This window comes from Montipora foliosa, chromosome 5 (genome assembly GCF_036669935.1).
Source record: "Montipora foliosa isolate CH-2021 chromosome 5, ASM3666993v2, whole genome shotgun sequence".
NCBI lineage: Eukaryota > Metazoa > Cnidaria > Anthozoa > Scleractinia > Acroporidae > Montipora > Montipora foliosa.
The window spans coordinates 39,044,715-39,072,471 of record NC_090873.1 but is presented as its reverse complement, the minus strand read 5'-3'; the positions used below and the strand labels follow the sequence as shown (position 1 = coordinate 39,072,471).

General features: G+C 38.7%; 1 protein-coding gene across 1 annotated transcript in view; it reads left to right on the top strand.

Moving 5' to 3' along the window:
* LOC138004092 (uncharacterized) overlaps positions 1–27,757 on the top strand; it is an 888,878-nt gene that overhangs the window by 342,122 nt on the left and 518,999 nt on the right. The window lies entirely within an intron of this gene.

The window sequence follows — 27,757 nt, the reverse complement described above, 5'->3', positions numbered from 1 at the left end:
ACGTTGGTTACTAGGCAAAATTATAAACACGTTTTGATGCTCTTTCCAATGGTACCATAATCAACAAAATCACCAGTGACCATTAATTCATACGATCTTTTATTTAATATATACTCAACAAAATCACACCATCACTTTGATTCCTTAGAAACGTCCGTATTACACTCTTTAATACAACAGTTTTGAGAAACGCGCTTAGTGGCTCCTGTGAGGTCAATCAGACGAAATTGTTGCATGGAGAAATGTTCTATTGCATTCAAGCATCGGCCGAAATAGCTCAGTGGTTAGAGCACCCCGCCCAATTCAACCTTAGTGGGTTTCGAATCCAAATCGATTCCTGGCCGATGCTGTGTTTTTGTTTGTTTTGCTATGAAATTTTCTATTTCTTTTGAAACATCATAATGTTGCCATCCAAACTGTGCGCAAATTAAGTAAATACTTTATTAATACAAGAGTTTTCAGAAAAGCGCTTTGTAACTGCTCTGAGGTCATTTAGACAAACTTGTTCCATGGAGAAATATTCTATTGCAAACCAGCATAGACCGGGGTATCTCAGTGGTTAGAGCACCCAGCCCAATTCAACCTTAGCCGGTTTCGAATCCGAATCGATTTCTGGCCGATACTGTGTTTTTGGTTTTTTCTACGAGGAATTCTTTTCGTTTCGCAGTATAAGCAGTCTCTTATGCAACGTAATCTTGCACACTGTGCTCAAATGAAAAAAATACTCTACCAATACAGCAGTTTTAAGAAAAGCGCCTTGTAACGATTGCTTCGCGGCATGCTAATCCATATTCAAAACCAATTTCAAATTTATGACATTTTACACAGACCGTCACGATGGGAAGATGTGCTGCGGTGTTCAGATATGGCCAGAAATGCAAGTCAGTATAATTAAATGAAGGCGGATTTCACTAAGCGTCACGGAGTGTCCCTTTGCTATTTTTCCCCGACTTCAATTTCACTCGTGTCTCGGAATACAGACACGTAACGTCACAAAGTGTTCCTCAAACGTGGCTCCCCGAGTGAGCATAAAAAGCTGCATTTAGCACCTTTTTTGGGGGAGGGGGGAAACCTTGTCTAAGATAGCCATGTCTAGAAAGACGAGTTTCCTTAGCCACAAGCTTCCACAAGGAGTTTCAACAGAATTTACATTTTCCTTCAATGTTGCATTGGCTAATGAGAAACTTTGAAAGATTTCATAGTCACTCTTTATATACCTATTAAAGCTAACGTGCCAAAAAGACATGCGCACCTGATTTAAACTTAAAACAGAATAAATCACCCCGGCCCACAATCGAGCGAAAATGAGACAAAGATGAAATATATAACTGGAAAATATATGTAGGAAATGTCACAACGGGTTGAGCAAAGCTCGCAAAAGGGGCCACGTACGAGGAAAAAGCATTCCTGCCAATGCCCCTAGGAAAGTCTGAGACGCTCTGGCTTCATCCTAAATGGATGTCCTCTCATGTGATTAGAGAGGCCGGCAAAGAAAGATCGATTAACAAGGTAGTGCTTCGGTGCTAAAACAGAACTCAGACTACCGTCACTCTATACTCATGGAGTTTTGTTACTTTTTTATCCTCAAAGTTTGGGATTTTTCGAACTCTTCTTAATTTGCCTAGCTCATGTTTGTCTCATCGTCTTACTTGCGAGGGCAACTGTTTCTGAAGAAATCTTAAAGCTTAAATTTTTTGTGACTCACAAATCCTGTTTATTGAGCAATGCTTCTCACTTTGCATGCAAGGACATTTTTTGATGTTTTTCAAAATCCTCAACACAAAAGATTTTGCTTCGGTGATAATACCACACTATTACCATGCCAGAGGCGCATGACCTTGAGCATGCAACTCGAAGTTGGGCCACTAAGACTAAGGTGACTTAAGATAAGTTTTCCAGCGAAAACAAAACTTCTTCGCCAATCATGAGCATGACACTATTAAGTGCGTGTGGTCTCCTGCGAAAGTTGATACTTATTTAAATCTTTTGTTAAAATAGCTTCTTCTCTAGAAATGCCGCAACGTAGATCAAATATAATGGGAGTGGCACGTCCCTAGCCACTGCATAAATCTTGATGAGGGCCATACATCATTTATTCATTTCTCTGAAATCTCAACTTTCAGGTCTCTTGTAGTTGGTTCTTGTTGGGAAAACGTTCTGGAAAAATAGGGATGTCTAATATTAATGGTAAGGAGAGCAGGAAGTGTAGCCGGCTTGAGGTAATATCCAAAAAGGCTCATTCTGTATATATGAAAAAGCCAAAAGTAAACAGAGGTTTGCCGAGTACTGGATGCAACCAAAAGTAAAGGGAACTTTCTTGCTGAGTGCTGCATGCAGATACCTGAAAGGCCGGACTATACCTAAAATGACGTTGGAAAAAAGAGTGTCAGCTTTGGTTCGGGGATATTTTTGGCAAGATGACTGGCCATTCATGATATTCTGCAACATCCATTCATTCCCTAATATTAAATCCACGTTCTTTTTTCACAATCTTTGTTTTTTTAGAGGTCGGAAATATCAGCCACTGGCCAAATATTCTCAAAAGAGATGAATGCGCCTGATAGCCAGTAGCGATAACTTGAGTTCCTTCATCTTCCATTCATTTCAGTTGTTCCTTGGGTTTGGTAAAACGATAAGCGATAAGCGATTCGTTGCATGAAGACACGTTATCATTGGTATTTTCTGTCTGTAAGTGCTTTTTTTGAGGGCCACATGCTAGAAAACTGCTATAAATCAACGTTAACCCTCGGTAAATAAAAAATATTCTATTAAATTTCTGAGGGAGTTTGTCCACGATTGTTGATTTCCAACTATGTTCAAACAGCCAAACATCGCACAACAAAAGGAGACAGCCTGTGTTGGTCATTTTGGGTGAATTCCTTTCTGAAGACAGGCTTTGTAACTGGAAGATGAATCTTCTCCAAAACGTTTGGCTTGATTTCACATTTGCCTTCAAATTTGAAACATTTCATAGCCACTGGCTACTTAATTAAAGATTAGCGTTGCCTAATGAACATGCGCACTTAATGGAAACTTGAAATAGACTATTAAGTCATCCCACAATCGAGCGAAAATCAGACATAGATGAAATATATAACTGGAAAATATATGTAGGAAATGTCAAAACGGGTTGAGCGAAGCTCGCTTAAGAGGCCACGTACGAGGAACAAATATTCCTGCCAATGCCCCTAGGAAACTCTGAGTTGCTCTGCTCTACAACAGAACTCAGACCTCCTTCGTTCAACCCACAGTGTTATGTTACTTTTGTATCTTCAAATTTGGAATTTGTCGAACTTTCATTAATTTGTTTAGCTTATAATTGTCTGAGACATCACATCGCATTTCTTGTCTGAGACATCATGGGAACTGCTTTTGAAAAAAAAATTCGACCTTAAGAGTTTTGTGACTGAGAGATCTGTTTGGAGCAATGCGTCTTACTTTGTATACAATGATATTGTTTGATATTATTAAAATAAGAGGTGTTTACGGACTAATTCCGGTATCTCAAAATGTTAGTAAGTAGTGAAACAAATGTGACCGACTTGCTGTGATATCTCGAAGAGGTTTATAGTGTTTGAGGCCACAAAAGCCAAAACAGTCAAAAGTAAATGGAAGTTTGCCGATTGCTGGATGCATATATGTCAAAGCACTGCACCAAAACCGACCTCAGGAAAAGAGCGTCAGCTTTAACGCTCTTCAATAATTTCGGCCAGGTTTCTGGCCATTGATATTCTGCAACTTCTGTTCATTCCCTTATATTAAATCCACGTTCTCTTCACAATCTATGCTTTTTACAGATAGGAAAAGTCAGCCACTGCCAAATATTCTCAAAAGAGATGAATGCGCCTGATAGCCAGTACTTCATTTTTTATTCACTTTAGTTGTTCCCTGGGTTTGGGAAAACGATAAGGGATTTGTTGCAAACCTGTCCGTGAATGCTATTTTTTGAGGGCCATATGTTAACCCTCAGTAAATAAGAAGTGTCTCGTTGCATTTCTGAAGACGTTTTGTCCAAGATTGTTGATTCCAACTATTTTCAAACAGCCAAACATGGCGCACAAAAAGGACATAACATTTTTGTTTGTCATTTTGGGTGAATTCCTTTGTTAAGACAGTCTCGTCGGGAAAATGAATTAGCCTTCTCCACCATAAGCTTCTCCGAAAAGTTTGGCTAGATTTAGCATTTACGTTTAACGTCGTGGTGATTGACGAGCGTGAACCTTGCATGAAAGATCTCATAGCCGCTCTCTACTTAAAACAATAGGTTGCCCAATGACCATGCGCACTTGATGGAAACTTAAAAGGGACTAACTCGCACCCCACAATCGAGCGAGAATCAGACAAAGATGCAATATATAACTGAAAAATATATGTAGGAAATGTCACAACGGGTTGAGCGAAGCTCGCTTAAGGGGCCACATACGAGGAACAAGCATTCCTGCCAATGCCCCTAGGAAAGTCTGAGACGCTCTGGCTTCAGCCTAAATGGACGTCCTCTGATGTGATCAGAGAGGCCGACAAAGTAAGATCGATGAGCGAGGTAGCGATTTGGTGCTGTAACAAAACTCCGACCTCCTTCGCTCAACCCACAGTGTTTTGTTACTTGTTTATCATCAAAGCTCGGAATTTCCTTATATTTTGTCAATTTGCTAATCTTACATTTATGAGAGGGCTCACATCATATTTCATCAGCGTGGGGAATTATTTCTAAAGAAATCTTCGACCTTGAGTGTTTTGTGACTCATATATCCTATTTTGGAGCAGTGTTTCTTACTTTGTATGCAAGGACGTGTAATGTTTGATATTCACGTAAAGTCTGTCAAGAATTTGTGGTGTCCATAAACGAGAATGTTTAATAGATTTACCCACACCCAAATAAAAAGACAATACACATGCGTGCCCCGGGAAAAACGTCAGCTTACACAAAATTAATTGCACCACAATTGTGCGAAAATCCAAATAAGGTGCTGTATATAATAACTCAGCAAAGGTCGCCATGGACGGGTTGAGCCAGGTTCCCTTGCGAGCCTTGGCCTAGTAAATTCAGGAAATGTCTGATCACCCAAAATAATTCCTGGATGAAATTTCGATCCTGTTTTACTTCATTTCCTGAGCTCTGATGTGATACAAGATGCATTTCCCATGATGACTGGTTCCCTCTTCGGACTTGACGACTTACAACTGCATACTTGATTTCAGAGTGAACGAAATTAGATTTGCCTTCTCTATTCAAACACTCCTGTATTTGATAGCCTAAGTTGTTCGCAGTTCAATCTTTTGACTTATTGTTATTGAAGCCTCTTACTAACTTAAATATGGTTGGACAGTCGTTCTCCTCTGCAAAATTTGCGTATCTGTTAAACAGCTTAAACATTTCATGATTTGTACAAGGGTTGCCAATAGTTTAGTGGATTCACTTGAGCTTATGAAGCGAGAAGTCCGTGTTCAGGGTTGTACACTCCTTCAAGGCAATGTTTTTTTCTTAATCAAATACTTCTTATTTATTATTGGGCGCAAATTATATGGTAACTTACCTTTACTTCCACTGACATTTTACTGCCAGCAAAACGGTATCGGAGGATTTTTTTGATTCAGTTTCCTTTTATTTGATACCTATCAAAGCTAAGAGTTCCCGATAGCTCAATAGAGATGAACGTAAATTGATACAACGAGAAGGTCGTCATCCCCAATTCGAGATAACATGGCTGCTCTTTTTATCTCTCTTTTCTTTTTTTAAACTTTTCAACCTTTTATTGTAAGCAAATTATCGTAAATATGATGAAAATATATTAAACGCAACATAAAAAGCTTGTTATTTGCCCGACTTTCTCACTGCAATGAAATTTGCGCAGTCAAATTTGCATGGCAAAGCCTTTTGTTTCGATTCATGAAGAACTTGTCACTGATTGGTTCTCGATAATCTCATCCATATTTAATTCATATTTCCAAATTTGACTCATTTTTCGCTGACCGTCATGGTGGCAAGATGTGCTGTGCCGTTTCTCTGGGATTTGAACGTCGAACGGAATTTTTTGGAACCGGCTAGGCCAGGAGGAAGGAAAAAAATATTTTCTCCTTTTCATCCAAGACCGGTAAGTTGGAAGAGTCATGCGAAGTTTTGGTTTATATTTCGATCAAAGGTGCAGAAGGCAAATGTAAGTTTCTTGGCGAAGCAAACATGTGTTTGTGACTCAGTCGTTTAAACTTTGAACAAAGGCGTTTTTATGTCAAAAATAAACTTCTTGATTAGTTTAACTATGCCTCACAGCATTTTACGTAAAGGGAAATTCCTGGTTGATAATTTTGCTGCTGTTTTAGAGGAGACATTATCCAAGTTTTACTGCAAGAAAATTACCCCTCTGAGAATTTGAAATTCTTGTGCCCGTGAACGTCCCAAAAACTAATGTGGTGTTTTGTTTGTCTTTGTCTCCACAGGAAACGATCTGTCTTAAATATTTGGAAGAACGAGGGAGAATTTTCTTCTCATGTCGCCGCTCACAGGTAAGCTTGAAATTTATCTACAGTGACTGCGGAACACGAGTTGAATCGAACGTATTTCTTTGATCTCTTCGAACTTGTGCATGTCGTCTCATCAGTCGTTCTCAGGACACATAAAAAAAAAATGCATTAAGAAAGAAGACAGCAATTGAAGACCTAGATGGAAATTCGCCAAAGATAAGAACTGTAGACTTAAGATACTACTTATTTAGAAATGGTGGCAGGAAAAAATTCTCAAATTTCCTTTAGAATCGATTTACAATAATTTCAGAAGTAAAATTGCTCAATAGGTCTTTTTCTGTAGTATAAGATTGTCTCGTCGGATTGCACACCTCGCCCTCAAGTACGCATACGATGTCAGGCAGCTCAGTGGAGAATGGAAATAAGAAATTGACACAAGAGAATGGTGGAGAATCGGTGGAAAAAAATCAGTGGACAATGGACATAAGAAAATTTGCTCATAAAGTTAAATACCGATTTAGAAATAACAGGGGACATTTAAATAAAGAAGGGAACCTTTCTAGGCAGCCACCATTTCAACATTGAGCGATCATTGGATTAATCTTCGGGAATCGTTTTTGTTCAAAATGACCATGAATGCCCATTTACTTGTCTCCTCCCCCATCAAAATATTAGAGATTACACTGATCGCTCAGTGTCTGATTATCGACGCTGTACACTTCTTTAAATGGTGTAGCAACATGATTAACAATTTTAAGGAGGTACTGGCTGATGAATCAGTTATTCGGCGATATAATGCAGCATTATGTGGCTAAATTTCTTTAAACTCGGTTCTGCAAAAATGTGTAGGCTGGCATTATTTAAATATTCTTTCCCAAACGATATAAAGTATTCTTAAACACTAGACTTGCTAACTGAGTTCTTAATATTGACAAGGAATAAATCTCGCATTCTTAAGTCATTGACATAGAACTATAAAAGCTGTTAATTTGCGACTCTCTTGATAAGTGGTTTGCTCTGCTTGTAAAATGTTCTAAGATAGTTCATCATTTGTTTTGATGGTAAGGCATTAAGTATACTACAGAAAGTTGTCCAAGTTTAAGGCTATGAGGAGCTTTGTTTGAAATAATGCTTTTGGGTCTTTTGTGATCCAATTCGTTTGCAACAGAGGTCACTTTTCAACTTAAGCATTTAGGCAGATATAATCGAACTTTCTTTACTATAAAAAGAGCTGCTTTAAGACTCAATTAAACAGAGGTATCGACAAGTTTTTATGGAATATTCTACTGGAGTTTCGTGACACTTGTTACTTTGAAATATTGTACTCGTTTTTCGTTAAGACCTCACACTTCGAAGCTCAAGTTGTAGTATAGAGTTTCCGACGCTACACACTGATTTTATGCTTCTACGCTGTTAGCAACTTCCATAAATTCTTAAAACTTGATTCCATTTGATAGCCCATGAGTAGGCCTTTATAGATTATGCTAGCATAATTTTTGGCATAATTTCTTCTAAGTAGCAATGCTAGCATAATTCGCATATTTTGATAATTATCTGATCATTTTTGATGCTACAATTTGCTCATTGTTAAATTGTTCATCTGTACTCCCAAGTCCCAAGCACTTGGTGACGTTATTCGAGGCAAGCAAGTGGAATGCTGCAATATAACAATCACAGATAAGCTAAATGAGAGTATAATCTAGTACTAATGTGCATGTTAACATGAACCACATGTTTATTTGAATTTCATTGTGGATTTGTGGATTTTTTGGACTTATTTGCAATTTTTTTTAAAGAGCATATTTTAAAAAAGGGGGCATAATTTGGAGAAGAGAGCATAATTTTAGCATAATTTCGCCCAAAAAAAAGGCAATGCTACTAGCATAATCTATAAAGGCCTAGCCCATGAGGCAAAGTAAACGGTTCAGCGTGTATAATCGAGTTATTGTTGCCCGCAGGAGGTTGCTAGGCGTGAAAGAAGCGTAAGGGCCGATTTACACCGTGCGATTTTTGTCGCATGCGACAAGATTACTACAGGTTTATAATTCTTTTGCAATTGTCGTGTACGTCAGAAAAGTGTCTTAGCATTTTAAAACAAGTCGTAAAACGCTGCGACAATCGTAAGTCATGTCATAGGCCTGTCAAAAGCTTGTCGTATGCACCAAATATCGTACCGTGTAAATTGGTCCTACCTTCTGCTTAGTAAACCTCCAGCGTGCAACTATAAATTGATGCTACAATATGCATGAAGCGTTTACTGTTTGTTAAAGATGGAAAAAAAAAAAACAACATTTTGCTTTCATGTTTTCGGGGAGCTACAAGGATCGTTCGTGTCTTTAAACCAAAATTAGTGACCAAGGAAACGTGCATTGATCGTACGCTTGTAGAACCATGTTTTATAACATAACCAAAACATCTCGTGACTCTTTTGAATGCCTCTTGTTCATAACCTTGTCGAGCTGGCTTTCACTTAGGCTCGCAAATCGCTTTACCGGTGGATTCAGCTAAATACCCGCTAACGGGTTAAGACATTACATTTCTAAGTCTTTTTTCAAAAAGCTGCGAAGAAATTTATGCGTTTTTTTTGTGGTAGACTGGTCGGTCATTATTTCCATTGTGAGGAAAAAACATTTTTTTCCCCTGCGCACGCGTCCGTGTTCTCGTCATAACCATTCACCAATGGGAAAATAGTAAATGTGTAATTGACCAATCATATTTTGGCGATCGTCATGGCATTTAAAAATAAAAAGTGTAAGATAACTAAAGTAATATTTACAAACTTAAAAGCAATATATCTTACACTTTATACAAAAAAACAGGGTCTGAACATAATTAGATCTTCTATGGTTTTTATTCTTGAAAATAAATTTAGCTCAAATAGACCGCAGTAGGTTAAAATTTAAGTCAAGGAAAGAAATTAGATTCGATTTTATTGTTTTCACAAATAAGACTGTCAACTTCAACATGGACTCGACTTTTGGTGACAGAGTAGTAACAAACTACTTTAGAAAAAGAATGACTATGTGGCAGTTCATCGACAGACTTGTGGCCATGACGTGAACAACGGCGAACCGTTCGAGAAACTGATCGCGAGACTGGTCAAACCTGGCATAGATTATAGGGGTCTCTCAAACTCAGCGGATCGAGAATTGAACAGAGGACGAACAATTAAATAAATAGCGAATTCAACTTGGCCACCAACATCACCAAAATGCGTTATTAAAGCGACAAAAGTACTTTGTATTTAAAAAACTCGGAATAACTCTGAAAAACGGTACAAAGGAGCACTTTGAAGGATCACATACTTCAACTGCAAGACACCATAATTCAAATCGTGTTTATAATTGGCAGGAATTCGAACGAACGACACACTGCAAATTGAAAACAGTAAATGAATACTATAAAAACAAAATGTAAAAAAATTAAAAGTACTTTAATGGCAAGCCTAACATTCGTAACATTAGTAAGTTTCGGTTGTGCCAGGTGACTCGTCTCTTTTAGTGTTGCTACAGTTGCTTACTCACCCAACACCGCACGAGTGTTCTGAGCAATCAAATTTTATCGGTGAATATAACGTTTTAGGCTTTCAGATTTCCACTATCATTTGGAAGCAAGCTGGATCTTGAAACCTGTGCGATGTTTGACAGATTGGCCTCACCGAAAATTCCGTATCAATTGAGTTATTTGACAGGGACGAGATATGCTTACGCCCAGTCTAGCATGAAAATATGCATTGAGTAATTTCCACAAGTTAATAACAAATAAACACTAACCGTGTTTTTGGACATAAACATTTTATTTAATTTTCTTTTATTTTCTCGGACTTTTCTTGCATTATGTCATGATAAAATACATATTTTTTAAATTTATGATTTGGCGCGTCTTGTCGATGATCATTTTACATAGTTGGTACCTCCTTGAAATGTCTGACCTGCTGGCTACACCACGTACAATGTAGTAGTTTAGCTTATTACAAAACTCTAATGTCTGGTGAGCAGCAAAGCGCGCATTTTTTCCCAATTTCGCGCATCTTTTGTTTCATTGCGGGCCTACGTATTTAGTGTTTTGTGAGGTTAGGTCATTCCGTTTAGTGTTGTCTTGAGAAAGACTGTTGTCGATGACACAAGCGAAGTATCCACTACAAAGGCGCATTAGGATGCAGGTCACCTTTTTTCCCACGTGCGCGTGAACAGAGTAGAAATGCCACTATTGACTGAACTGACAGGCACTCCACGGAATGTGTTACCTTTGCCAGTGACTTAATGCAAACTTCGAATGACTGATGGACAGCACCAACATAACCGACAAGCGAAAGACAAAATTGACAAATCTTACTAACAATAGACAACAAGAAAAACGGATCAAACGTGGTCACTATAATCATAACAATCGACAAGATCACAACTTACCCTACAGACAAACAAAAAAAAAACAGTTTTTAAAACAAAAGTTCGCGTGTGAACAAGATGCACTGATAATATTGGCCGACATGTCTGTGACCATGAAAACATCAATATCCTCAGATATCCAACCAAGAATAGTAGCTTTACTGTGCGCGAAGATATCTAATTTGAGGAACAAAGAAAATCTCTGCATTTCATCTACATTTTTTGTAATAAATTGCGTTATTCCCTGGGTAGTGATATATCCAGTGGATAGTGCTTATCAGTCGTTCGAAAAACGGGGATCACGGCAATAATCCGAGTACTTTTCTATCCACTGACATTACACAGCTCAGCTGAATGACAGGCACAGTCTCGATACAGAATTAACTATGAGAGGGTGATGTGAAGTGCCATTTTCTACCCATATAAACCAGGTGGGCGTTAGCCCTTCTAATTGAACTGGACCTACTCGAGGACAAAGAAAAACTCTGACCAGGGTGGGAATTGAACTCACGACCTTGTAGCACAGTCGGTAGAGCAGCGGTGATCTAACCCGAAGGCCCTGGGCTCAATTTCCACCCTGGTCAGAGTTTTTCTCTGTTCTCTAGTGGGGCCATTTCCATTAGCAGGGCTAACGCTCACATGGTTTACATGGGTAGAAAATAGCACTTCACATCAGCCTCTCATAGTTAAGTCTGTTGAAATATAAGCGCTACACGGCCAACGTTTGCATAAACGTAACCCCTTGTACAGTCTAGCTGCAGTCAGACAAAACGGAGTTATTTGGATGACCAAAAGCTAATGGACAGCAAGGAATCTTTGAGTTGAGAATGAGTCAGGTTATAAATAGGAGTTAACCATTCTAAGCAGGTGCATAAGGTTCGAAGATTGAACTTTTTATTTGTGCACATCATAGTCGACAACTCAGACATTAACGAAGTCAAAACTAAGGGTCTTCATCGACGGATCAAAAGGCACGAATCCTCGTGCAGCTTTCACAGTCAATACTGTCACGAATGCCTGACAGACGACTACTGATTCACTGCCAATATTCGATCACATTACTTAACGTTTGACAGATAGGACTTCTGCTGACGCTGTCGAAAGTAGGTGTCATCAACAACAGTTCGTCTTGAGACTACACTTATCCGGACGACCATAATTCAACTACTTAAAGACAAACCAAATAATGCAAATCTACAGATGCATGGATATTTGGCAACAAAAATCAGGATCCTGTAAAAAAATAGCTTGTTTTCCGCTGCTAATTAGAACTTCCATCTCACTTCTTACGTAAAATACCAAACTAGAATGATGTCTGAAATAACTCAGTCTTGGTTGGCACGATTTCCATTGGTTCATTTCCAAAAAAAGAAATCACTTTATTTCTTGAGCATTAAAAAGAAAAGAAAAGAGAGAGCAATCAGTTTTTTTTTTCAAGTGCCTGAGATTTATCCAATTTGTAGCGAGTCACCGAAGAAAAGTTACAAGCTGACTTTCTGGTAAACTACTCCAATCTATTTTAGAAAAGAGAACAAATTTCGGTATATTTTGAGAGCAAACAAATTCAGTACCGGCAAACGAAATAAACTTTTAACTAACTAGCTCAAAACCTCGAAGGTTTTAAATATAGCACGTCAGCCCATATTGGCGCAACTTCGCCCGGTTTCGATCAAGTTCATATGTTATACTATTAAGCAGATATTAGGGGTAAAGACGTAAACATAACCTTTTCACTTCGCATTGGTTTGTTCACCTCGGTCTATATAACTATCAGCCTGTTCAGCTTTGTTTTGTGGAAAAGGGAAACGTTTAACTTTGACATAAAGAAAATCCCGAAAGCGCAAGCAGCAGCGAGCAGAGTTTTAGAAGCTTTCAAAGACATTAGAGTCGTGTAAGAAGCTGGAAGTAGTAGTTAATTTAGAGGAGGAGACCTTTTCTACTGGACAGCATAGGGCGCTTCGGCAACGCATTTTGCAATACTTTCTACACGCCTTAGGTCATCGGCGAGTGTCATCTTGGCTGGTATGCAAACAGAAGTATAACTATAGTGGATAGATGTGATTATGACTGATTTTTAACCATGAAATTATTTTTGCTTTCAAACACGAAACACGAGAAGCTACAAAGGTTCTAAGACAATTATTGAATTTTAGTATATACTAAAACAGTGGATACCGTTGAACGCGCGCGCTGATTGGCTACTCAAACTCCGGATATCCTTTGCTGTTCACCTCTTAGCAATTCGCACCAGAAAATGTAATTTTTGCAGGATTAAATGAGTTAAAATCATCTTCTAGTGCTATATTATCTCATTGTTTTAGTATATACTAAAACAACTATAATTTCACCTCAGTGTCGGTGGCAAGTGGTGAATATTTACCTCGCCGCTTCGGTGAATAATTGTTAAATATTTACTGTAGTTTTAATTGTATTTGCATGCACCTGAATGGCTGACATTTTAACTGTCTTTCGTTTTTATAAATTAGCCCTTTTTGCTTTGTTCAATGAACAATATTCTTTTCAACTAAGATTAATTTGAACAAAAACAAAAACGATAGCCATTTATAGAATAAGGTCTGCCAGCTACGACTTTTTGGGGCAATATCCTCTGAAAGTCGGCGCCGCATTTAGTAAGCTTCTTTTTCAAAACACTGCAAGGTTATCCTATTTATGCGAAAAGAAAAACAGGGACGAAGGTAGTCAACACTCGAGCGTTTTTTCAGGGTTGAAAACATTTAAGGTAGAGCCGTTTAACCACTTTTCCTTGAAGATGTTGCCAGGGAAAACGCTGTGCAATTTTAGTCAGATTTTCCCATTTCCCATTTTGGCGCTTAAAGTACGCATGCGTCAACTTTTTTTTTTTTTCAAAAAAACCTTATAAATAATCACTGCATAATAAAGAGACCATATGTTTGTTTATTTCAATGGAAAATATTCTTATTTGTAAAGAGAATGGTTTTGTTTTTTTTTAAAAAAATACGGCGCATGCGTATTGGGGACGCCGTATTTATTTTTTTTTCTAAGTGTCATTTAAGCAAAAAGGTTAAAGTCCACTTTGCGGGAAGAACTTCCGTGCTTTTTCTCTATTCTTCAAGGGGAATGGAAAACAACTTAACTTTACTTGCCTGGTACATTTTTGTAGTTAACACAAAATTCGTCGACAAAAACCTCCCCTAATCATTGTAGAACCATTACGGCAAACTCATTTTACCTTTTAATCCCTAACATTTCTCTTCTTATACGCCGTAGAAGTCACCAAAACTAACAGACATTTGTTGCACAACCAAACTAGTGAGAGAGGCTGTTCTAGTCCCTCAATGACATCTGAAACCGGCTTGCAACGAAGAGTTTCCAAATGTCATTGCACAACGTTTTGTGATGACAAAGAAGGAATAGATCCATTCCTCTCGCTAGCATGGCTGTTCGATAAATGTTAGCTAGTTTTGATAGCCTAACGTGAAATTTTGGCGCATAAAAACGTAACTCTTTAGGATATACAGTAAAAGATGTTTCCGATCCGTAAAATGAACCGAAGTTATACCTATTTTGCAAAAGGCACCTCTTGTATTCCCGCCTTGGACTCCATCACCTCCCACAAAGCGCATTAATGCATTTGTCTTAATGTCATGATTAAGTCAACAAAACAAGCACAGAATTGAGAATCGTATTAAAGCAAACATTATAAACATTATAGTATCTTAATAACGAAACTGTAAAGGAGGGTAGGGAAATAATCTGCGAGTGTAATACGCAACGCAATGCCCCTGAAGCAACACTATACTTCGAAGTAACGGTGGTCTGCAAATGTGATTATCCTAATAGTAGTCGGTCCATAAACAGACTGTTATGTTGCCGATGACTTGCCTCACTACACAATTGTCAATAGTCTTCATGGTGCGATGGTTTGGTTCCTGCAACCAAACGGCACAACCACGCAAATTTTGTGGTTTAAAGTGCGATGGTTTGATTCGTAGTGTATTCAGTGATTTGAATAGCAATCCTTTAAGGTCAAAGGAGTCTTAAACAGACCACTGTAAGAACATGGTTTGACTCCATGAGTATCAGTAATCTTTCTTTTGACTGACTGAGTGAAAAAAAAAAACGTTACCTCAAGAAAATTTTGATAGTAAATGGTTTGAATTGTAGTATAGGAGTTATAAGAAGTTGCGAGTCCCCTCTGATGATCTCTATGAGATGGTTACGTTGACAAATTTTGAGTCCAGGACGATTGATAATCTGTTTGGTAACCGTCTGGTAAGTACTCTTAGTCAAGTCAAGTTAATTATTTGAGTGCATGTAAGTCAATTGTCTTTCTTGCATGGTTGCTTGGTTGTGTGGTTTAAAGTGGTCAACGATCAGACCGAGAGTAAAACCAATCTAGTTGTTAAGTGTTAATTGAGAAAGTGAGAAAGTAAGAATGCTAGGATGCTTGAACACTGATCCCTATTATCCACTTTTTGGTCCGTATCTGGAGAGCAGGAGTGATAGATCTAACGGGGAATGTACGGCTAAACTCTTGCTCAAGTATGCTGCATTCGACTGCTACATATGGCATAACCTATTACACTCGCACTTTTTCCCTTACTTCCCTTGACAATAGCATCATTATGGCACCGTAACATTGGCTGTTATCGTTAGCTTTTGCTTGTTTTTGTGTGACCAAACCATGTCCTATGCGGACAGGCCTTTTATTGACAGTACAACCAAGATATAACGAACATGCTTATGACAATAACGAACATGCTTATGACAATACAGAACCTTTCCAAATGCGTAGCAGCACCAATTCTTGCAACTTGTGCACTGTTATGCCCAAAGTAGGGGGGAGGGGAGCATGGTGGTGTCAATGTCTGTCTGTCTGTAATTCAAACGTGAAAAACATTTTTTTCTTACTATGTATGTCTTGCAGACGGTGTTTAGACAAAATATCTTTATTGTTCTTTACGTTTGGAAGCTATTCCTTCTCGATGGCAACTCATCGCTTCCCTAAAAGTTTTCTTGTCCACTTTCAATTCTCTTGAAAAGTGAAATGAGTATACGTTTGAGTGATTGTGATAATTTAATCGGAGAACCCAGAGAAATAATCTTTTAAGAATCATCTTTTGAGGGTATGTCTGTTTTATATGATTCAACTCTCTCTACATGTTCTGGATCCGTCCAAGTTTTTAAAACCAGTGCCTTACTTACTAACTACCCAGCGTCTCTGTACTGTCAGTGGATCGTATGAGTTATGTATGAGTTATGCATGAGTTATTGAAGAAATGATTCATTAGTTGGCTGTGAAGACTGTTTGCACAGTAAATTAACAGCGATGCTGACCACTTTTGTTTGTCGTGTGTTTGCTCTGTTATTGAAGGGAAAAAGTCGTTTGCCATTCCGAAACGTTTGGCTTTCTCGACATTGCTATCATCATTTTTGTTGCCATAGTTAACGTCAATGAAATGATTGTCAACATTATTATTGTTGTCATCGTCGTCGTCGTCATTGACATCTTCGTCGTCAATGTCAATGACATCGTCATTGTTATCGCGATGGTCATTGTTATCACGATGGTCAACGTTATTGGGCTCTGGGCTCTGCTCTGGCTCTGTCATTGTCATTGTCGCTGTCAGTTCCCTTGCCTTAATCCGATTGTGATCTTCGACGTTACTGTCATTGACGTCCTTTATTGTCATCTTCAATGCCATCGTCATCGTTGTCAAAGTCAAAATCAAAGTCAAAGTCAAAGTCAAAGTCAAAGTCTTTGTTATTGCCTTTTTTGCCTCAACCGATGCCAGTTGCCATTTGCCATTTGCATTGTCATTGTCATCGGCATCGGCATCGGCATCGGCATCGGCATCGGCATCGGCATCGGCATCGGCATCGGCATCGTCATCGTTATAGTCAACGTCATTATGGCTGTTGTCATTGCCATTGCCATAACCAGGCGTCGTCATCTTCGACTAAACGTTGCTCAAATCAGTTTCAGCACTTTCAAGAGACCTTGTTATTAAAAGGATTGACACTAAAACACTTTATCACCTAACAGCAATGGCATGGTACCAGCAATTATTGCTGAAGAAGATGCAGTCATTATTGTGACATAACAAGTTACCATTGAAACAGGAAAGCCTTGCTAAAACATCCTATATTTCGTGTTTAGCTGTTCATATCTCAAAAACGAACTCGGTTATCCCCTTTTTTATTTGTGAAATGTAATAAGCATGCCAGAATGAAACTTTCTGCAAAGTTTAAAAAGAAAATATTTGCTAGCAAATAGGATTTTTATGTTTTCTCGTAATGCTTTGTTTAAACCGTTATGTGACAAGAATTTCGTTCACAATATTGCGTAACTACATGCTATTGTGACGTGAAGGGCTACGAAATTGTCAAATGTTATTACCCCCTCTCAGGGGATTATCAGACGCGTGACGTGGCATGTAGCGTTCATTCACTTCTTCTAGACGTTAAGGGTCAAAGCTTTTTGCAAGTCTCGCGACTATTTTTCATCCCGGCACGTCCCCTAACCCCTGGTTATGCAGTTCTGGCGTTTTCTAGCCCCCACCTTTACTGAGGCCAATAGTAATTCATTGGATTTTGTGTGAATATAAGATTTTACCTTGCAAAAAGGTTAATTAATTAAAGCGAGTATGGGCTTCTGCCCATAGCCAATTCACTCCATCTTGTGTATTTCATTCATGTGGGCCCCTGTAAACGAGCTGCAGGTAAAGCGATCTGGCCTCTTAAAGAATTTGTTTTGGTTATCGGCACTACAAAAAACATGACATTATATGGTGCGCATTCAGAGCCACCTTAAATAATTGTAAATGAACGAAATGATATATGAAATGAATCAAATACTGAGCTCCGGATATGAAATCAAGTAAAGCTATGATCCTCGCAGTTATGAACGCAATTTTAGCAATTGCGTCCATAACTGAGAGGATTACAGCTTTACTTGATTTCATATCCGCAGTTCAGTATATGATTCCTTTCATATATCATTTCGTTCATTGATTCATTCCTCACAAGAAACTAGAACCCACAAATGACCAGCTCCCAACGTCAGTGGTTTCATAGCTCAGTTGTTTAGAGCGTCGCATCAGTATTGTTAAGTCTACGCAATTGCTAAAATTGCGTCCATAACTGCGAGGATCATAGCTTTACTTGAAAATTTAAAATTTAGGGTCGCTCTGAATCCGCTGCACAGAACTTTTTTAAACTTTGCAGAGAGTTTTATCTTGGCCTCATGATAACTTTTGTGTAATGAAAAATTGAGGTCACCGAGTTCTTTTTTAGATATGAGCAACTAAAAGCAAAATATAGGGTATCTTTTCAAGGCTTTCCTATTGCCATGGTAACTTGTTACGTCACAAACATTTCTGCAACTTGTTTAGAAATAATTGATGCTTTACATCGTACCATAAGATTGCTGTTACGTGATAAAGTGTTGTAGTGTCAATCCTTCTAATAACAAGGTCTCTTGAAATTGTTGGAAACTGGTTTGAGCCACCTTAATCATCACTGTATTTTATCGTTTATCGTGATTTCCAATGTCATTGTCACAGCATATTCACAGTCATGGTCATTGCCATTGCATCGTCATCTTCGCGTCTATCATCACTATATTTGATCGTCATCTTTAGTAAAAAGGTCATCGTCAAAGGCTCAAAGGCATAGTCATTACCATTGCATCGTTATGTCCAATGTTATTTTTCCAGAATAGTCATAGTCATTGCCAGTAATTGTCCGTTTCACCTTTATTGTTGTGGAGGTCAGCGTCATTTTGCACGTTCGATTATGATTGCTTTGCAAAGTTGACAGTGTGTATTATGCGAGTAGATTGTGGATCAAGTCCACTTTTTATGATGATCTATAAAAAAGCTGACATTTATTAAAAGTACTAAAATTGTTGCCACGGCCACTACTGGAGCTTTGAGCGAATCTCACCTTGACACCATTATCGCACACGGAAAAAAATCCTTCAGTTTGTATCACATTCATCTTGAAGCAAAATTCAAGGTTTTTTTTTTCATATTAAAGTTACCTGTAGTTGTTAAATGAAGTATCCGATGTTAAGTGTTCAACATTCACTTGTCCTCCGCATATCTGCAAACTGCTAAATCTTCTTCAAAGTTGGATAACCGTGCGTTTGCTACCTTTCTTTTCTTTCCCCAAGGGTTGTCAACAGCAGGAAGAACGTCGGACAGATTAACAAGATGAAAAATAGCTTTAGAGAGAGACATTTTGAATTTCCTTCGCTAAACTTTGCTCAACGTGGGCGATGCAAATTAGCATATCATTTACAATTCAACAATATTCTAACAAGTCACCCCCCTCCATTCTCCTCCTCCTCCTCCCTCTCCCCACCCCCAAACAATAATAATAATAATAATAATAATAATAATAATAATAATATCAATAATAATAATAATTAACAATTATTCGACGAGGTTGAGCAAAATATCGTGATGTGTCAGTGGGGAGCAGATCAATTATTTGCCGAAGCCGAGGGCTGAGACAAATAATTGATGTGCGAGACATCCGAGTTCAATAATTGTTTTATCATTTGATGACTGATTTAACTTTATTTCTTACAATTCCCAACAATTAAATCTTTTTCTGAAAGCTCAGGAAGGCGAACTGCTATTTTTACAGGAGAGCGTGGTTTCAATTACGCATGCGCAGAATATTATCTGCAGCAAAACACTTATTTGTAGACAGTTATTTGCAGGTCACGTGGTGGGCTCTCTGCCAATGAAGAGGAAGGAAAAAATACATCGAATGATAATTATTATTATCATTATTATTTATCAAAAAGTAAGGATAATACGCGCACTTTCTCCCGGGGAATTTTGAAGAATTGTGTTGCTTTAGACTGCATTTTCAAGGCCGTTACATTGAAAATCAAACAGAGTATGACATAATTTTTCAAGGCCTACCCCAATGTGCAGTATGATTTTCCTTAAGCCACCTTTTCTTCAAGCACGAAAATGATGGCCCACCCCTCCCCCTCCCACCCATTGCTATAGCCTTTCCCAGCCAACCCACTCCTGTACTTTATGACCAGTCCCTGAATGCATTGAAAATCTGTCTCTACAAATAAGAAATGGTATTTGAGACACCATACTGACATTTAGAGGGAGCAGGCTGCAATCTTATTTCTAACTAAAACTTGCAAAGATTTACGGATAGCTTCAATGGCGCTTCTTTCGGTCAAACGCGCGTTTCGGGGCCTACAAGTCCCACATTTCTCTGGCCTTTTACATTTACAGCATCTTTCTCGCCAAGTAAAGTCTCTTAGCCAATCAACGCACAATATCTCGGTGCACGTGAAACTAAACAAGAAAAAGCGTGCAGGAAATGAATCTGAAAATAATTACGTCTCAGAGGAGAATCGCTTAATTCTGGCAGGATAAAATGCAAAGGAGAACATTTGTGATCCATTTTAAGCTTATTTTTCTTGCCAAAGTCTCGCCCACAGGTAGACTGTAACTCGGGGAGGAGGGACTCCCATATGAAAAGGACGGGGGTGCTCGTCGTACCTTTTAGGGGTTAAAAGAGCAGTTTTGGTACCTCTTAGGGTGTTCAGCCTCAAAAGGTCCACAGCGGGAGCTTTAGCGATACCTTTTAGGGTACTGAGACGAAAACATATGACAGGAGACATTTGATAATTAACTATTCCTTTTCATTTTATACTTGACGTTTCGTATGTTGCAGCATACATCATCAGAAGTGACGGTTAAAACTGTTTCACAGAATTTTAAAAAAACTAGAGCGAGGAACTGGTGACTAGTTAAAAAGTGTGATAACAAAATCGTAACTTCCGGCTGTTGAAATTGAAATGGCCAAAGGACAAAGTATTTATATCTATTCCTTAATTTTGTCTAATTAAAACCTATAATTTGGTACCTCTTAGGGGTGAAAAAATTTCATGCCACGCCCACAAGAGAGGATCATGGTACCTCTTAGGGGTTCTTTTCAAAATTTCCGACGAGTACCCCCCCCCCCCCCCCCCCCCCCCCCCGGACTGCAAGTGACGTCTGTGTTTTAACGAAGTAAAGATACATTCAAACCAAATGTTTTTCTGAAAAAGAAACGGAATTTAGAAGTTTGTTACTCACATGTAGCCGACTTCACCTCTTCATTCAAAATTGAACAATATCCTTGGTTGAAAAAGCCACACCACTGGTCGTATAAAGGATCATGAATCATGCTCTGATAAACTCAAAAAATACACTTGTGTAATTACGCTCCCTTGCAGTAGGGCAGCCGAATTATAAGGGACGTAGCGTGACCACACCATAATTATGGCAACTTTGGTAGCTAGTCGGTCCTTATTTTGGAGTACTGCGCCCCAGCCAGATGCAATTAGATATGGTCGATTACGATAAAGTAAGAAAATTTGAATACCAGGATGAAAACCTCTCGAGGTCATCGAACAGCAGAGGCTAGAATTGACGCGGTCAGAGGGGTGGGAGGTGCGGTTGATCATTACTATGACACCATACGTCGTCTCTCAAGTAGTACTTCAGTTTTTCAGTCAGTGAATCGTCCAGATTAATCCAGTCAATATATAGCAAAATGGATAAAAGGGTTTGGTTTCTAAAAACAATTTGCGGAGGCGTGGGTCGGGAAGTTACCTGAACACAGACATGAGTTTATCGACTGGGTTGATAAGCGAAATTGACCACCGCAAAGAAATTCAAGGCTGCCATTTTGAGAGTAATCCCTTTGCCAACTTTAACTTCTTTACAGTGGTCAGTTTACCATATTTCACCCTGTTGATAAACCCATTTCTGAGTCAACAACTCGGTCAGTCATCAGTCATTCAGAGATTCATGCAATCAATCAGTCAGTCAGCCAGGAAGGCAGTCCCTCAAGCAACTTCAAAATACATAAGTAATCAGTCAGTCATTCAGTCCCTCAATTAATGAGTCGGTAAGTCAGGATGTCTCTCAAGCGGTTCTTTAGTTTCTCTCAACAAATCGTTTAGTCATCCAAATAGCTAATCAATCAATCAATCAATCATTCACTCATTCATCCATTCATTCACTCATTCATTCAATCAGTCAGTCAATAAAATAAGATTCAGACAGTCAATAAATCAGTCATTTATTTGGTCATTTATTCATTTATTCATTCAGTCACTGTTATTCAGTCATTCATTCCATTAGTCAGTAAGAAAGCCCCTCAAGCAGTCCTTCGTTTTCTAGATATTCAGCCAATGAATAAAGCAGTCATACTTTCTTTAATTTAGTCACTCAGTCAATTATACAGACACGTATTTAGTCAGTCAGTCAGGCGGCAGTCCCTCATACAGTTTTTCCATCCATCCATCAATCAATCAATCCATCCATCAATCAATCAATCAATCAATTAATCAATCAATAGATCAATCAATCAGTCTGTCAGTCAAACAATCAATCAAACATTCAGTCCCTTATAAGAAGTCCTTCAATTTTTAGTGGGTCATTCAATAAATAAGACAGTCAGTAGGTCATTTAATTAGTCAGTCAGTCAATTTTTCAGCCATTCAGTTCTCCAATTAATCAATCAAGCAATCAATCAATAATTCAATCAGTCAATCAATCATTCATTCATTCATTCAGTGAGTCAATCAATCAATCAATCATTCATTCATTCATTCATTCATTCAGTCAGTCAGTCAGTCAATAAAACAACAGACACTCAATAAGTAAACCGTTCATTTGGTCATTTATTTAATCATTCAGTCACTGATATTCAGTCATTCATTCCATCAGTCAGTAAGTAAGAAAGTCCCTCAAGCAGTCCTTCATTTTCTAGACATTCAGTCAATGAATAAGTCAGTCATACTTTCTTTAATCCAGTCACTCATGCAGTCAATTATTCAGACATTTATTTAGTCAGTCAGTCAGTCAGGCACTCCCTCATGCAGTTTTTCATTTTCAATTCATTATTCAAGCAATCAATCAATCAGTCTGTCAGTCAAAAAATCAATCAAACATTCACTCCCTCATAAGATGTCCTTCAGTTTTCAGTGAGTTATTCAATAATTAAGACAGTCAGTAAGTCATATTTACTCAGTCAGTTAGTCAATTATTCAGGCATTCAGTTCTCCAATTAATCAATCAATAATTCATTCATTCATTCATTCATTTAGTCAGTCAGTCAAACTAGAAATCACTCAGGAATTCATTAATTCATTCATTTAATCAGTCAGTCAATTATTCAGTCATTCAGTTACTCAGGCAAACAGCCAGGCATTCCCTCAAGCAGTTCTTTAGAGTTTCATTTAGTCAGTCAATAAATCAGTCAGACCTTTATTCAATCAGTCAGACTCAGGCAAACGATCACCCAGTCATTCAGTTAAACAATCAGTCCATCTGTCAACTATTCAGTCAGTCAGTCAGTGAGTCGATCAGTCAACCCATAAATCAATCGATTTTTTTAGGCAGTGTGGCCATCAGTCAATCATTACATCAGTTAAGCAGTCATTCAGTCAGTCAGTCATCCATTCATTTAGCCAATCAGTCAGCGGTAAGTCACTAGGCTAATCAGTCTGTTAGTCAATCAGTTAGCTATTTAGTTAGTCAATCAATCAACCAATCAACTAATTTATTATTCATTCCAGTAGTCAATCAGTGAGTCAGCGAGATAGTGCGTCAGTCAGTCTGTCCATTCTTTCTTAGGTCTATCATTTGTTTGGACGGTCAGGAGGATGAGGCAGGATGTCAGTCAGTGATTCTGTTAATTGGTCAGTCAGCCAGTCTCATTTATGATGTTTATAGCGGAGCTCCACTCGCCTAGGGCGCACGCGCGGAATACCATGGGTAAGAAAATATGGCAACCCAGATGTGCGAGAAAATTTGGTTTTGCTCTCCATACGACCGTACGACCGTACGCACGTCACGGCATCCCTCAGTGTATGACCTGATGTGACCAGTATCACGTGACCATATAACGAGCTTATCAAGTTCAGTTGGTTTTTAAAGTGGACCGCTCACCAGGTACTGGGCCTCGATTGGATCGCAGGCTCAAGCCACATTAAGTTGTTGTATGATGATGATGATGATGATGATGACGACGATGACGATGATGGTGATGATGGCTAAACGACGACAACAGTAACGACGATGGCTGCCATGAAGATGATGAACGAAATGATGACGATGATGATAATGATGATAATGATGAAGAAAACGTTTGCGACGGCAACGATGACGATGATGATAGAGATTATGCCGAGGATGATGATAATGATAATGGTGATGATGATGATGATGATGACGACAGCGAGGACGACGGCGACGGAAATTGTGACGATGATGATAATGATGACGATGATTGAGCAAAGATATATTGCTCAATTACTATTCTCCCCTAGGCTCTCTTGCGTGACCAAAGTGGGTGGTTCGACTAACTCAGAAGGGACTGCAAGCACTCCAGTCATCATCATCTTTCCCTCCAATAATGATTATCGTGAACAGCATAACATCATCAATCATCATCATCGTTGTCGTCGTTTATAATGATCATCATGAATAGCACGACATCATCATCATCATCATCATCATCATCATCATCACCATCATCGTCATCATTGTCGGCGTCGTCGTTTATAATGATTATCATCAACAGCACATCATCATCATCAATATCATCATCATCATCATCGTCGTCGTCGTCGTGGTCGTTTATGTGCCACTCGCAATGCTGCAGCCTTGATGTTGTGGAGAGGACATCTTCGGGTCGATTTACACGGTGGGATTTTGGCGCCGGCGAAAAGCTTACGACAGGTCTATGACATGACTTACGATTGTCGCAGCGTTTTAAAACATGTTTTAAGATGCTACGACATTTTCTCTGACGTACACGACAATCGTAAACGAGTTGTAAGCCTGTCTTAAGCATGTTGCATGCGACAAAAACCGCACTGTGTAAATCGGCCCATCCGGTGTATAAAGACACTGTTACACTTTGCAATTTTTTCTAGCAACTTCTCTCCCAGTTTTTTGGCGACAAAGGTTCCATATTGCGGAGCAATTTTCGCGACGAGTTGTACACTGGGCAACGCTTCTTGCGAACGGTATCGTCTTTGATGATGACATCAGGCCGGGGGAACATTTTCATAGGCTGTTACACTACGCAATGATCCAAAATGTGTTGCAGCTTTGTGGAAAGTAGAACTCAAGTCTACTTTTTGCAACGGTTTGTACAAGTTGTCTTGCAACGTTTTTAGTCGTTACAAGGTACCGGTATGTTACGTTGGAACTTAGTATATGCTAAAACTGTGGATAGCGTTGAAGGCACGCTCTGTTTGGCTACTCAATTTCCGAATATCCTTTGTCAGTATATACTAAAACAACTATTCACCTCAGTGTCTGTGGCTAGCGTTCGATTTTTACCTCGCCGCTCGGTAAATATCCACCGCTAGCCACCTCCACCTCGGTGAACAGTTAACTATTCACCTCCGAGCAATTCGCGTAAGATTTGCGCTCGAAAATATTGTAATTGTTGCAGGAATAAATGAGTTAAAATCATCTTTTTGTGCTATTTTATCCCTATGTTTTATTAAATATTAAAACAACTATTTACCTCTGGGTCGGTGGCTGGTGGTGGATAGTTGTCAATTATCTCGCCATGGCGTTGCGAGACAAGTTGCACAAAAAATTGCACAGTGTAAAAGCACCTTTAACTCCCAGTGGCCACTTACAGCTTTTACTCTGTCTAACGCCAGACAATTTTAATCGTCAATCCCCCCCTCTCAGGCCTTAAAGGGTTAAGAGATCCCACCTTGAATGACACTAATTTAATAAAAAAATGATTGGGCTCTTTATATTTGGCTTGGTCAGTTCCCAATAATGATGGTTAAAAATCAAAATTATAGGCACGAAAGCTAAAGAAAGAGAGAGAGAGTTCCAGAGAACTAAAAATTGTGTTTTGTCGCGTTTTGACCTGTTTCAAAGTAATAATGAACTTTATTAACTTAAATGTCAAATGTACTTAGCGCTGGGTTGCTAGATGGAGACAGTGCACATAAATCAATTAAATCATAGTACAGCAGCAATAAAATAACCCCACATATGACGCAGAAACCGGGAATCGAACCCGGGCCACATTGGTGGGAGCCGAATGCTCTAACCATTGCACCATCCCTGCTCAGTCAAATACTACAGTAACACTATACACCTCATTCCAAAATGGCCGCCATTGTAGTATTCTTTTGTTTCCATACAAATTGGCCCTTATGGCCTTGTTCAAGGTTAAATATTCTTTTGAATTTTACGTTTGAAAGCGAGGCCATAGGGGCCAATTTGCATAGAAACAAAACAATACTAAAATGGCGGCCATTTTGGAATAAGGTGTATAATCTCGAGACATGATGTCAGTATTTTTAAACGAGGACCGTGTTTTGTCGAATGACTAGAATAATTGTGGCAGAGATCTTAGCCAACACTGAAAAGCGTTTGAATAAATAGATAATAAAGATATAGTATATGTCCTATCTCTTTCTCACCTTTTATGGCTCATAATACTAGCAAGCAGTACTTTCTATTCGGCTTGCATGGCAGCGTCCGGTACTTTTTCGTTCCTTTCGTTCACGAGTACGTCTCTCTTGTTTGTAAGATGAACGCAAACGAGTCACTGCATCAAGGTGACATCCTGTGTCGGCTAAATGAAGTGCAATGTTCTGCAACGAAAGTAGATTTTATTCATCATTATTGTTCGAAAGCCGATTAACTTAATCCCGGATTATTGTAAACTTAAGTTTCTTTTGCTCATTTTTGTGTTTCGTGGTTGACTTCCTCCAATGTAAAATGTTGCCGAATATCAGTGCTGAACACTTTTGGCAGTAGATAAATAAACTCCTTAGTTTCAATCTAAAGTTAGCGTTAAACGGATTTTAAACAACCGGGGCAATGTTGTGAAGTAGGACGTCTCTTTCCATAGCTCAATTTGATTTCTTTTTTCGTTTTGTGAACAAACAACTAAATATCGTGGAAGCAGGACAAATCATATAACTATGGAAAATCAGAATACTGCGACTTATCCATCGAGATCTTTGTTATTCCCTTGCTTCCCTGTGAGCTCTCTATATAGCAAAATTACAGAGCGTGTGCCACACGATTTCGCTTGCTTTTGGCGTGTGGCATCTCGTGGTTCTCAAATAGAGATCTTGCTCTAAGATTGGCCGATCACAACAGAGAGAGAGGGACAAAAAGAAACCAATCACAAGCCGAGTCAAACGCCTTTCTTATCACGGGACTAACAGATTATGAATGTTGTATGATGACACCAGAACGTAGTTTCTAATAGCTAGTTTTTATTTGTTCCTGCTTTTAAATCGCTTATAATTGAACGATTTTCGTAAATGTAAGTCACCACGATTACATAACTTAAGGTACTTTAAAGGGTTTTAAGAAAAGAGAAAAATAAATAAATAAAAAAGTAAAAAAGTAAACATACAGCTGTCAGCTGGATAGCAAGTCAGACAGATCAAACCAATATTTGATTTGATTTGCGATAATTGTTAATTTCAGTTTACAGTGTCCCCAATTGGTGCTTCAATGCTAGAACGACTAGTAGATGTCGAGTTATTTGGGCTTACTGTGGTCTTCAATGAACAACACGTGTTTACTTCAAGAAGCCATTTAACTAACTCTAACAATACTTCGTGTAAGCTAACACAACATCTCCCCCAGCCACCCCCTAAGTTTAAGAGTATCTAGGGAAAAGAACAGAGCATGAGCAGTCTGACAAATGATCTACGTAATCTTATAACATAATGAAATCTCAAGCTAAACCTAGATTCTCTCTTGCTTTCAACGATGGTCTTATAATTCTCTTGGGCCTAGTGGCAAGAGTAGGTGTTACAGGGGGTATTTAAATGTCTCCCTTAGTAACAGGAGTGTCCTTCCGAACAGGTGTTCCTACTTTGTCTTCTG